The 14,028-nt window shown below is 36.9% G+C and overlaps 1 protein-coding gene across 1 annotated transcript in view; it reads left to right on the top strand.

Moving 5' to 3' along the window:
- Positions 1-14,028, top strand: part of LOC100179250 (nostrin) — a 63,877-nt gene that overhangs the window by 20,166 nt on the left and 29,683 nt on the right. The window lies entirely within an intron of this gene.

Below are 14,028 nucleotides of genomic sequence, written 5' to 3'. Positions count from 1 at the left end.
GTATATAGTAGGGTGGGGGAAGATGGGACACCTTCTTATTCATTTTTTTAATCTCATTTGGTAGTAAATAAAGAACATTTAAAGAATTATAAAACCGTATCTCCACGACCCCCAGAGACCGTTGTTTATTGTTAAAAACAGGACCAGGATATTTGGATATGTGCTAAAAGTGTCCCATCTTCCCCCACCGTACTGTACATAAATACATGTATATATGTAGCCGGTTTCGTTTTTATTCCAGTCTATACGTTTTATATATTAATGCCCTGTATTATGAATGCACGCTTATAAACACAGGGATGTGCTCATATACTGTTAGAAATCGCTATATATATTCTGTCTTTAATATTTTCATACACGACGTGCTTTCATCCTACATTGATTAGCTTATTCTATCCCATAGCGATAATCTATATTCTGCCACTAAGCCAGCGTGTTATTTCAAGTTACAGCGCCTAAAAATCGATCATATGCTCTGGTATATGCTCTGGTGTTGCTCTGGTGTTCAACTGCATAAGATGTTCATAGGAATTAAAAATATATTTTGGGAGTTATTATATATTAACCCACTTCGGTCTTAACTCCAACACAAGTATATGTGTGTTGCAGTTTATGTTTCATAATTGTTTATCTATCTTTTAGAATAAGATAGCGAATATCAAATGGCAAATTAGCAACAAAACGACAGTCTTAAAACACGCTACGGTTAAAACTACGCAAGGAAATGTATTTTGTAAAGTTTAAATTAGCAGCAGTTCACTTAACTATTATGTTTATCTTAAGTTGTGTACAACTTTCATGTTGGTAATATGAGCTTGGCATAACATGATACATTTCGCCGATTATTTTAATGTTAATAGAATCAAAACACGAAAACGGACTTGTTTCAGCCTATTGGCCTCAAGTCTGTACTATTGACGTTTTAGGATTGATTTCAAATATAACATCGTGTTCGGATTTACCTTTTGCTTTTAATTCGACTACAACGCATAAACAACTGTTGGTAAACTTAAACCTGGTTGACTGTAACGCACACTGTGTTTAACATGATAAAAATCCACTTCTAGCTTCGTTTCTGCATATATAGTACTGTGGGTAAAGATAGCCACCGTTATAGAACATAATATCCCATTTTCCTCATCGTATTTTAGACAATTAACAACGCTTCTTGAGAGTGGTGAGGGTACGGTTATATAATTCTGTAAATATTCTTTGTTTACTACCAAATGGCGCGTTAAAAGCGATTGAAAACCTGAACCATCTTACCCCAACCGACTCCGTGTTTTGTTGCTACTGCATATAAGAACGCCGGCTGTACATTTTCAAACCATACATCTCTTGGCTGTCCTGCATTTATATTGACTACACTAAGTCATGACATTTGCAGCTGGCTGCCATGCTACATAATGAATTCAGATGCTACGACCATGAATGCTTAAGACTGACACGACCGTGATATAAGAACTACCCGCATTTCTTCCTTTATTCGCACTTTAATTAGTCATGCTGGCACGCACGCTCCTATAATCCTTTCTTTGTTTCTTTTATTCTCCTCCGCGCTGTTCTCTTTCATTCTCTTTCCCTCTCCCTCCTCATTCTAAACGACCAGCCTGTTCAAGTAACCCCATTTCAACAACGGCCGACTTTCGCCATGCCAAAAGTTTGTTTAGCGCTCCTGTCTCGAAGTTCGGTCGCCTTTGTTGTAATTCGTGCACCTTGACAGGACCCCATGCGCCTGTCCGTGTCCCTGTGCTCATAAGGTACACGTCCAGTCTGTACTAATCGTATTTGAACAGGTAAAGAGAGGCCATAACATTCAGTCTGTTTAAGACAGAAGGGTCAAAGCATTTAGTTTCGCGCCAACGACTCTAAAAAACGTCACCCCACGTCCTTATAGGAATTTCGTCGCCACAGAATTTTAAGTCGATCGATATTTCAAACCGTCTTCCACTTGTCCATTGAAATTCTTTTTCGTTTCTCGAACACATGGCAAATAATTTGACGTAATCCCAGGGCAAATACCACCTAAAGTATTGCTCCATTATTGCCACCATAAAAGCAACACGAAGACGCCAATTGCTTGTAAGCAAACGAAAACGAGGCCAAAACTTAACCACACGGGGCGACAGAGCACGAATTACGCAACATTACATCGAAATTTGGTTTTAATTTCATACTTTTGGGGGTAATGGGCCAATTCTGGCCTAAATCCCAGGTCCCACTGCGTAACAGGATGTAGGTGTAGAACCTCGTCCATATAGAAAAGTACTCCAGCAAATGCAGTATGTAACGGAATGTATAAATATCCTGCTCGAATAGAGCACAGAATACGTAACAGCACAACAAAAATTCCAAGTCGTCAAAAAAAATCGTCGTTTAGTCTCAGACGGTCCATAGCGCAGTGTATAAAACGCCTGTTTCGTATCCGTTACCACACTGCGTAAGACATAGCGGGCAAATGGGCGACCTCCGGGAATTAAGTAGCTCTATCCACCAATTAGCGCCGCTCAGCGCTCACAGCGGCACTCTGCTATATTCCAGATGTACCACGCAGCTTTATGACATCATAGGGACCGTTTGTGACGTGATAAACGTTGATTATGTCCCTGGGAATGTAAAAGACAACTCCCGAACGATTTCTCGCTAAAATCGATTAAAAATTCCGGTATCCTGATTCGCTGTCAAAACCCAGAGCTATTATATAGTTCAGGGTAAGCCGGTTCATGCTTTTCATCCTCTTTTATCCCGATTTAGTAAACAAAGAATAATTTTCAAAATTATATACTGTATTATCTAACGACCCTAAGAGCGTTGTTAATTGTTAAATCACGATCAGGAAATATGGGATGTTATTTGCTAACGGTACCCATCGTACCCCATGGTACTATACATTCACGCCTCTAAAACGTCATTAATTGTTAAAAACACGATCAAGAAATGGGGCAAACATGGGATATTAACTTCTGCCCATCTTGCCCCACAGTACTTAAATCCAACTGTCCAAACAACCCAAATGTAGATATTATCGATATTTCGCTTCCTACCAAATCCAACACGTGTCGTCACAACTGCTCAATAGGGGTCACTTCCTTATTAGACAGATCGCATGCGCGTCATAAGAAATTAATTGTGATGACACAATGGTATTGCTGGACAATCCGTATTAAATGAATAAATGGATGTAACTTATCCGTAGTCGTGTGGCGGGGCAACGACAGTCGTTATAACGCAGAAATGAAATGACTGAATGTAACCTATATCCGTCCTTTGTGTGGCGGTGCAACGTCAATTGTTATAGCACTGTTATGTTTCTTGCACCTCGTGCCCGCTTACGAGTTAGAGTTACCACGTGTATAAATGTAACTGGAAACACGAAACAAAAGACAAAATTAAGCACAAATCGACAATACGTTATATCATATAACACTATCTGTTTAAAACTAAACGCATCATATCGTATAACAGTTTCGCAAGAATCTGGTAAATTTAATTAATCTACGCCACACAATATGTTTTCGTTGCGTACCGTTTCTCGTGAAAGGCGCATTTCAATTGTACTGTCATACGCCGATATATACTTGCTATAAAAATAACAGAATACGTTCATAAGCCCTTTGTCACGTTCGGGTCTAGCTAACTTGTATGGGCCTCGGTTCGAATGAATAATGCTTTCTTACACCCACAATGGTAGAGGACGGAGATTGAATTAATCCAGTTTGATTGACGTTTTTATATTGTTGAATCTATGATCATATTTTGACTTAAAACAGTTATTAAAATCTTACTTTTCTATTTGGTTTTGGATATTCTGTTTCTTACTTTGGTATTTTAAGTGCTTCCGTTCGTTTGTGGTTAGAACGGCTATCGTTTTTTTCTGAAACTGACTTAGAAACTCGTACTGCCTTAAATTACCTATATTTTGCTATTTCTATAGTAGGTTCATGGGAACCTGGTCCATGTTTTCACTATTTATCGTTCCATTTGGTAGTAAACAAAAAACATTCAAATAATTATAAAACCGTATCCTCACAACTCAAAAGACCGTTGTTAATTGTTAAAAACACACTTAGGAAATACGGGATATTATGCGCTAAAGGTGTCCAGTTTACCCCAACCTACTATATCTGAAAACTTCTGCTGAATTCCTTTGAGCATACTATATTAAGCTTGTGTAGGTCCTTTCAATCCGGTAAAATAACTTGTTCTGTACTGACTTGCTGTTGAAATTCATTTCGCGAACCCAGAAACCTTGCTTTTGACACGACATCTAAAACCTGTTCTACCTTAAACACACCGTGGGTGTTTGTTATTGTTTTCAAACAAAAATGCAACACATCGCCTTGAACTAGCCTTCTAAACTAGCCGTGAACCTTACTGCAATAATACCTCGCCACAGTTGCACAGTAATACTCCCATAAGTTCTAATACTCTTAGTTACAACAAATCCGCTTATGGTCTATATACCGAACTGAACACGTCATTTGGGCATATGCGAGCGCCACAGGTTTCTAAACAAACATTTTTACTTTAAAGCGGCCAGAAAGCACTCAAGTAGTGTCCTGAAACGTTTCGTAAAGTGCGGTGGAACCACCTGTGTAGGACTTTTAGATAAACTTTTCGCTGATAAGGAAATGAATACAGCCTATACTTAGCTACAAAGCACACAGAAATATCAAATTTCGTGTCCACTTTTAAAATTATAAATACCTAAACCAAATGATGCCAAAACTGCTAGCAGAAAATTGCCGACTATAAAGCTCACAACTTTGTGTAATTTTCTGGCTACTTCTTCGGCTGATATACTGCTATGATACTGTACCTCCTATTACAATTAACTGAATGAATGTAACCTATTTATCCTCACGTGGCGCGGCAACGACAGTCATTATAACACAGGCGTTCTGTTTCATTAACCTTGTAACAAAGTAATCAGAATCCAAATTATATCGAAAACTCTTACCTAAATTTTCCCTGCTACAAAAATTGCTGTCTAAAATAACCCTGAATTGTATCTGCTACAGTATAAGATCGTATAACAATAAGACACCCAAAAAACCTTAAAACGCCTCCTACAGTCTTGTCCTGGCACGCAAAGCATAAGTGTCCTTTAGCGGTAAAGAAGAACCGTTGCTATGCCTTTCGAGTGCCTGAAATAATTGGCAAGTTCGAAGCGGGCCGTTAAAATCGAATTTTAGGACTGGAGTGAAACCGGTTCGATATACGACGCCCTCGCACAAGTTTAAAGAGATTAAATAAAATAGAATCAACGGCATTAATTAAGCGCCCGTATTGTACACTGCGTGCGTGTTCTATTATTTATAAGTTATCCGTGTAGGAAACCCAGCCAAAATCTTCTTAGACTATGCGAGTCCAAAATACTCCAAAAATACTTAATTAAACCTAGAAAAATCTCCCTAAAATATTTGTTTCATATAGTAGGGTAGGAGAAGATGGGACACATTTCATTCTATTTTCTCGTCCCATTTGGTAGTAAACAAAGAATATTCAATGAATTATAAAACTGTATCCTCACGACTCCCAAAAACCGTTGTTAATTGTTAAAAACACGATCAAGCTATTTGGATAATATGTGCTAAAAGTGTCCCGTCTTCCCCACAATACTATATAATTTAAATAGCTTTTTAAACCAATCTTTTCCTGCAATATCCTATTTCTGCATAGCAGACTAAATGCTAACTACCTGCGTACTAAATCGCGTGTAAGACAAGCCCTTCCGTAGGACTATTGACCCCCAAATACAAAATCCATTCGAAAAGTCCTTGAACGGGCACGGTCAAATGAAAGCGAACGGTTTCCTAACTATGTAGAGCGAATATCACCTTATACGCATGGCCCCTACATACACCCACAATGGGGCATACCGTTAGCCAAGTCAGCGACGCCAGCCATTCATAACAAGAACGTTTTAATCCTAGATCAAACAAATGCGTTACTAATTGAATACATCCACTCGATAAGGGTTATGAGAAAATTACTTTACAGTAGGTTGGATTATTACGTCATACACTCTGTTGTTTCGTACTAAAGAACAGTAAATTTAAACTTGGAATGAACTCGACCGTGAGTCAATTAGATGGTGTACAAAATATAATTACACACGTTTCCGCTAATTTTTAAAGTCGTGAGAAAAACACACTTTTGGCACGGTTATACAGCTGATCTTAACCGTAGGACTATCTCTTTCGAGTTTCCCATTGAAAACTATTTTAGTTAATAGTAGGATAGGGGAAGATGGGACACCTGTAGCACATAATATCTAAATATCCTGATCGTTTTACAAACGATTACCAAAGGTCTATGGGAGTCATGGGGATAAAGTTTTATAATTCTCTGAATGTTTTTACTACCAAATGGGAGGAAACAAGAAAATAAAAAGGTGTCCCATCTTCCCCCCCACCCTACTATATATATACTATTGGTATTAAAAAGGCAAATCTGCGCAGTTTTAAAAGGATAATTTAATAAAAATAGACTGCCAAAACCAACTTTCATATTTAAATGGAAAATATTGTCAAGGTTTGGCAGATCAATTTATTGCTGATATTTTGAACAGTAACACAAAATAATAGCCAGTATAAACTAAAACTGAAGCCCTACAATCTGTCAAAACCCCCTTACTAAATTAGGATACGGTTAAGAACCGCTGGTACGTTTTGTAAAGTTCAGACACGTTTGAAAACTTGTTAAACATACTCCAAACTACTTCACAGTTGTCTCACCAACATGAGTTACAAACTTTCGAATGACACGATTATGACGTCACAGCTACTGTGACGTAAGATAAAATCATCGATTTTAAATAATCCTATTAATACATGGTCGAATTCTTTTCGCATTGACAAAACGAAAAATTCTGAATATCTTAGCAACTCTGCCATTCGCACAAAATATTCCACATTTCCCAATCCTGTTTTAACAATCAACAACGCTGTTTAGAGCCGTGAGGGTACGGTTATCTAATTCTGTAAACATTCTTTGTTTACTACCAAATGGGACGATAAAAGCGAACGAACACCTGTCCCATCTTACCCCAGTATACGAACGACTTGGAACTTCGTATAAATTACGACATTTTTAGACTATTGCGCAAAGTTCTACTTTACACGTTCTGCCTTGCTTCGTTGCCAAGCATGTGGTGTTCTCGTTTTGCACGCACATGACGTCACACATGATGACGTCATCGCCTAATTGGGAAATGTCGAATGCTTTGATCTAATTGTAATTCCCAATACTGTCGCTCGAAAATCGCATTACAAAAATAACGGAAAAATCTAATTGATAAGAGGCTGATGATGCCATTTTAGGCGAATTAGATGTCTAACACAAGAAAATTCACTGAACGTAATTTTTGTTACATATTTCGTAGCGATTTAAAAACGGTTAGACCAAGTCAATATAAAGACTGAATTTTAAATACCAGTAGCCAAAGTCAATTTAGGCAAGATATACATCCAACCGAATACAATTCATTCGGTTGGATGTATACTTGATTTTGTCCGTTAGGCATTTCGTATCTAAGCCTATACTAGATGGAATTTTAAATACCGATAGCAAAATGTCCGTCTGTGTTATGTTACATGGCGCCGATGTTGTATATCGTTGCGTATAGGAAATTAAAATGGCTGCAGGCGTTTTGAATTCATATTCCTGTTTATACGTCTCGATTACTGTTAATACGAACAACTGTAAACTAAAATTAGAGCAAACTTTTAACCTGTATTTATGTTCAACTAATTGGGAACAACTTGAAAATATAAAAATTGTTTAAACAAACGATATTATCTTTAATATATAGTAGGGTGGGGGGAAGATGGTTCACCTTTAGCACATAACATCCGAATATCCTGATCGTGTTTCAAACAATTTACAACTGTCCATGTCCCATATTCCCCACCCTACCATAGTACCATATAGTACTGTGGGGTAAGATGAGTCTATAATACCACTAACATAGTTTTGAACGCGCACTGGGAATCGCCATGTTGTAGAATACATAGCAGATGTATTGTTTATACTTTACTAGCAACGAATATCTCTCTTTAACTGACAACTTTACATTGCTTGCATACTATAACATACGCAACAGTAATCTCCAATAAAGCAGATTTATTTAATAACGGACTCGCTGCCAGCAAAGAGTATACCGCTTTACCATCATATACGGATGCTTTAGCATACTGATAGCCATTTTTTTTTTGGGGGGCCCGAAAAAAAAAAAAAAAGCGTTTTTTCAAAGTCCCCCCTGATTTTTTCGTTTCCCGCGTGCACCCATGCGTTACCATACACCCGGTTTGAAGCATTTTACGCAAAACGACGCGGAAGTTTGGTTACGCTCCACTGAACACCTACGTCACAAATCTTTTAAAACTTCCGAGCGCAAAATAAACAAGCAAGATATTTCATTTAAGGTTGATTTAGCGCAAAAATGATGAATATCGAAATATATTATCTAAATTTTAGGCGGTGTATTTTTAAACCGGTGCAACGAATAGATGTTTATCCTCGCTTGACGGGGCAACTGCAGTCGTTGCAATACTGACATGAATTTATGATTTTTTTGCACGCAAGCAATACTATCGTATAACATATGTATAAAACCTAATATATAAAACAAAACTCCGTATCGTATAGACGTGTAATACATATGTATAAAACCCAATATATAAAACAAAACTTCGTACCGTACTAGACGTGTAATACATATGTATAAAACCTAATATATAAAACCAAACTCCGTATCGTATAGACGTGTAATACATAGCGCACTGTATAACATATGCATAAGACCACTAACGCATTATATAGACTGCGCACCATAAGAACCAAAACAAAAGTCCGGGCATAAGACCCAACGTACTATAGTAACCCCTAACACGTCGTCCTGCGTACAACAAGCGTTGAAATTCTGACAGAATTCATTTCTCACAAGCTGAGTTCCGCCGTGTGCCGAGAGAGTCGTCCGCCATAAAACAATGTACCATTATCTAAATCTCATGAGAACGACTTGCTTCGTTGCTCAACAATAGATAAAACGAATACCTTTCTGTAATTGAACAATGTAAAACAACTGTCAGTAAAAACCTTTGAAGTCGGATTCGATAACTGATATATCTACGCGCTCTTTTCGCAGCTGTTAAAATTTTCCTGAAACCGAAAAATTCTGATTTAATCTAAAGGCAAATAAACAACTGTCAACACGTTGTGGTGTTCTACGTTATACGCTGCTGACTACAGGTTTCTGTGCGGTTACTGATACCGCGTTTGGTTTAAAAGAGTTTCTACCGAAACAGGTACGTTCACATAAGTAGGTATAGGGTTACTGCGGAACTAAAAACCTCGCCTGTTTTAAAGCTGTAATGAGATACTGCGCTTGGCGGTTGGTCCGTGAAAAATGTTTCCTAAATCTGTTTGCGCTCGAAACACACAATACAAAAGCATTGTGCGAGAAATCTATCTGGCAACACTGGGCGACAATAGAACAAAAGCAAGGGGCAGGCTGTACACCGTATACAGTTAACAGTAAACACGCAAGAAAAGGCGATCTGTTTTAAGTTATTTGCGTCAACATTTTATACAAGCTTTTGGGTGGATGATATAAACACTGTACCATTCTAAATACACGCGTAGTAACTGTACCCTAAACAAGAAGACGATTATGTTGATTGAACACTTCACTTATACTGTTTACACCAAACAACTAATTAATGACATCTAAGTACTTCTGCGCTTTGCTTACCAAACGACACCTGTGAACTTCAAAGTAAAAAGACCTCTTACAAATACACATAGAAAACGTATTGATTTAGCATTTCGTAAAAGTTTATTATCTAAACTTAAACTTAAAGTAAAATATAGACATATTTTAACAATCAAAATTAGTTTAGTATCACAAATTAAAATAAACTACATAAACATACCGTTTTTAGCACTAGGTAAACATTTTATATTTAATATTTTTTCGATTCACCAAAGTTTTTATAACTGTTATTAAACGGAATAATATTTCATCCAATGTTATTCTTATAGTTCTCAGTTAATAAAGTGCATTTACCCAGCACCCATAAATAACATCAGTTAGACAAATCACGTAACCATTAAAATATGCGACTTTTCTCAACTCCTACCCCCCGCTATGCTACTGAAACTCAGTTTTAGCTTTCGTATGCTCTCTCAGCACTACTGAGCGAGACAGTCTAAGATTCTGACAATGATAAATGACTTGTATTAGGAACTGTGAAAAGATGCTCCATAAAACGTGTGTACATTATATCTGATGGCACATTATACCTTCAGATATCAGTATACAACTATATGGCTGAATGCATTAACGCCAAATGTGTAAATAACAAGTTGCTCGTTTTCTCGTGTCCAAACTAATGTCTAATTATGGTATGGCGTTTTCCGTGTTTAGCTCTTTCTGTTGTGTAAAATAAATGTTACACCACGCCTCAGATTCTATGGATACGTTATGTGTGTTTGGTGCATAAGAAGACACCCATGTTATAACTTTACAGTGAGCATGAGGTTTATAAATAGTTAAATATACCATGTGTGACTAGTGTATAAGAAAACACCGCTGTTATAACTCGACAGCGAGCTTGAGGTGTATAAATTGCATTCTGCGTTGATGTTGTTGTCCATGTTATAACTCGACAGGGTTAACCGAAACGATATATTGTCCTTCGTATTGAATAAGTTTTATATTCGATTTGACCCTAATTAAGGCGCATTCGTGTCTCGTAATATAATATAACTAATATGTCATGTTGACCTTTACTTAATGAACGAATTTACTGCCTTACAAGTCATTTATTTTAACGACTAATCGTGTTTTTATTATGGCCATTCTAGTAAAGGTTCACATTTCGAGAGAAGCGCAATTTTTGTTTGACGTCATAAAATAGAGATAGCTTCTTTATGATGTCATAGTTAAAACACAATCCATCATTGTAACAATGGTTCAATAATGCATGCTGAATCGAGGGCTTATGACGTAAAACATAAAAAAAGTTATGACTTTTCGTTTCAGGTAAAATTGTGAAACGCTATAGAATATTAAAGTTTTATATTTTCGAAACTTTTTAAACAGATTAGGTCGGCTAAAAAAACAAAGACTATTTTTGTTAATTGTTAAAAACGATTAGAAAGTATGAGATATTATGCGCTAACGGTTCCCCCTTACCCCTGTCTATAATACATACCGTATTTAAAGGCGCGGTGTATAACATAATCCAGTAGGCTAGTTCAACATACATTGAAAATGTAATTAATTGGCTAAACGTGTAATTGAAGTCATCAGTGCAGCTGGCAGCCTCGTTTATATGCCAACTTGGTGTCAGGTTTCTTGGTTCGAAGTACGACACCCCCCCAATTCGAAATTACGTTTACATTCTCATATTTATATATATATATAGTACTATGGGGTAAGATGGATGCCGTTAGCACATGGTATCCCGTATTTTCCAATCATGTTTTTAACAAATAATTAACGATATTTAGTCGGTATGATACGGTCATAAGAATTCTGTAAGCGTGGTCGTTTCCTACCAAATGGGACGATAAAGGAGAAAAACATACTCATTTTACCCAACCAACAACATACAGGGAAAAGGAACCATCTTACCCCAATGATAAACCATCTCACCCCAGCCTAAATATACGTATATATACAGTCAGTCCGGTATTCGCCATCGCATTGCAGACCATTAAATATTAAATTTAAAGCCATGGTCGCTTCGGTATGTTTTAAAATCTAAACCCCGACTCCTAGAAATAATATTTAAGCATATTCGACCGCGCATATAAGCAACATAAATTTTGAATGCGATTTATTTATTTATTTAATCTGCGCGCGTCGCAGCGCTGCAGTGCTGGTTAATAGTATTTCTATTATTTTAAATAAACTTTGAACATCAAGGTTTCTCCCAACATAGATAATCGGTTATTGTTTTTTTTTCTTACTCCAGGTAAAACATGGGATAATATTTTCTATTACTACCCATCCTGTTTCACAGTACTATAAATCGACTAATATGTGTTTCCTTTAACGCTTAAGAACTAAAAGGCAGTAACTCGAAAAATAGCAGTAACGTGTCGAATTCCATCTAAAAATTAATAGAGAAGTCAATAAATATCTATATGTTTTTTTAGGGCCAAGTCAATCTTATCTATGTTTTTTGAACCACTGTACACCTCCCAAGAGCCGGGAAACTTTCATGTTCCCTCTTAATTACACTGTCTAATCTTTGCCATAATCACTTGTATATTTTATTCATTATATCGGTTTCACGCTTTTGGTGTGCCGATCTTCGCCGCTGTACATTTTAGAAGGTAGTTCGCAAAACACGCGCGGTATGGGACACAATGGCATGAAGGCAACGCCGAAACGGATGCGATACACTTGCTGCTGCAAGTGACAACTGTTGCGCGATAATCACAATTGTCTCGGCTATTGTTCTTTAATTGTCTTTTGGCGGCACACCCGCGGCATGTGTCACTGTAAATTGTGAGATAGAACCGTTCTAGTTTGGACAGGTTTTACGACAACGGTAGTGAATAAACGGCGTTTAAAGCACAGTGTATGTGTTTAATTCGCTCCGCGCTAAATTACGCGTGGCTTTCGAGTAAAATTTACGACTTTTTGTCCGAGGTATTTAGATTACACAACAGCTCTCGTAAAAGTGGCACAAAATGGGTCGATCTCATTAATAGATAAAAAGCTATTATTAATTCCAATTGTTTTCGCTATAGTTCATTAAAATGATATACGAGGTGACATGGGACCTAATATCTAGCCCACGACTTGTTTACAATGTTCCATATACGAGCGCCTTAGCTATATTGATTGTATAGTGCCTATGTGCTCAGTATGTAAAGACCACGTAACCACAAAAGCTTGCATGCACCATCTATGCCAAAGAAAGCAGCATTTTCCCCACAGTTATGACGTAACCAAAGAAAAAACGGGTTGTTTATCGTTGTAAGGATTAGCATAAACCATATACTTATATGCAGAGCACTGTGTGTTTGATATGCTCCAGTAATACTGTGTTTTAAGTCCTATTTCTGTTCTACATTATGGAGGCTATTTAGTTAAATGAGATTTATAATTTGAGTAATAAGAGTAGAGATGACGTGTCTTTGTGCAGTGTTGTTATTATTTAGAGTCCGTTTACTGTTTGTAATTGTGCTTTCTGGTATTGGGGTATAGATAGTATTTATAGCAAGCAGACACATACCGCAAAGCTTATCGTTTAGACTGCCCGTTATGTGAATTGCATTGATTAACGTAAAATGTTCTGATGCATTTAGATCAGAATTTAGTAGGTTGGGGTAAGATGGTCAATGTTTTCATTCGCTTTTATCGTCCCATTTGGTAGCAAAAAAGGACATTTACAGAATTATATAACTGTATCCTCACAACTCCGAAATTGAATTGCGTTATTAATTGTTAAAAACACGGTTGGGAAATATGGGACATTATGTGGGAAATATGAGACATTATGTGGGAAATATGGGACATTATGTGGGAAATATGGGACATTACGTGGGAAATATGGGACATTATGTGGGAAATATGGGACATTATGTGGGAAATATGGGACATTATGTACTAACGGTATCCATTCTATTCCATCATTATGTTTAATGTTGCAGGGTTATAAGATCAGTTTTTGTGGTAATTTAACAAATGCATTGACCTTGAAAACGCGACACTTAATTTCCACGCTACTATTTGTAATGGGGAGATACCGGTCAAGTTTATTTAAAGAAATTTTCGGCTTTCTTAAAGCTCTGATTTGATATTTAATGACTATAAATGGCTTAACAGATTTCTTGTATTGATTCTAAACCATTAGGCTATGCGTAATTCCTGCAGATACTTTCCAAAATTTTGTTCAGCAAGTTTTAATTACTGAAAAACTTACTTTTCTTATCTATTGATTTTTTAATCAATTAAAAAAAAGCTCAAAAAGAAAAATAGTTTTAATTTATTCGTTTAAACAT

Source organism: Ciona intestinalis, chromosome 6 (assembly GCF_000224145.3).
Source record: "Ciona intestinalis chromosome 6, KH, whole genome shotgun sequence".
In the NCBI taxonomy this organism is placed as follows: Eukaryota; Metazoa; Chordata; class Ascidiacea; order Phlebobranchia; family Cionidae; genus Ciona; species Ciona intestinalis.
Note: the sequence above shows the minus strand (reverse complement) of the source record. Positions and strands in the feature narration are given on the sequence as shown.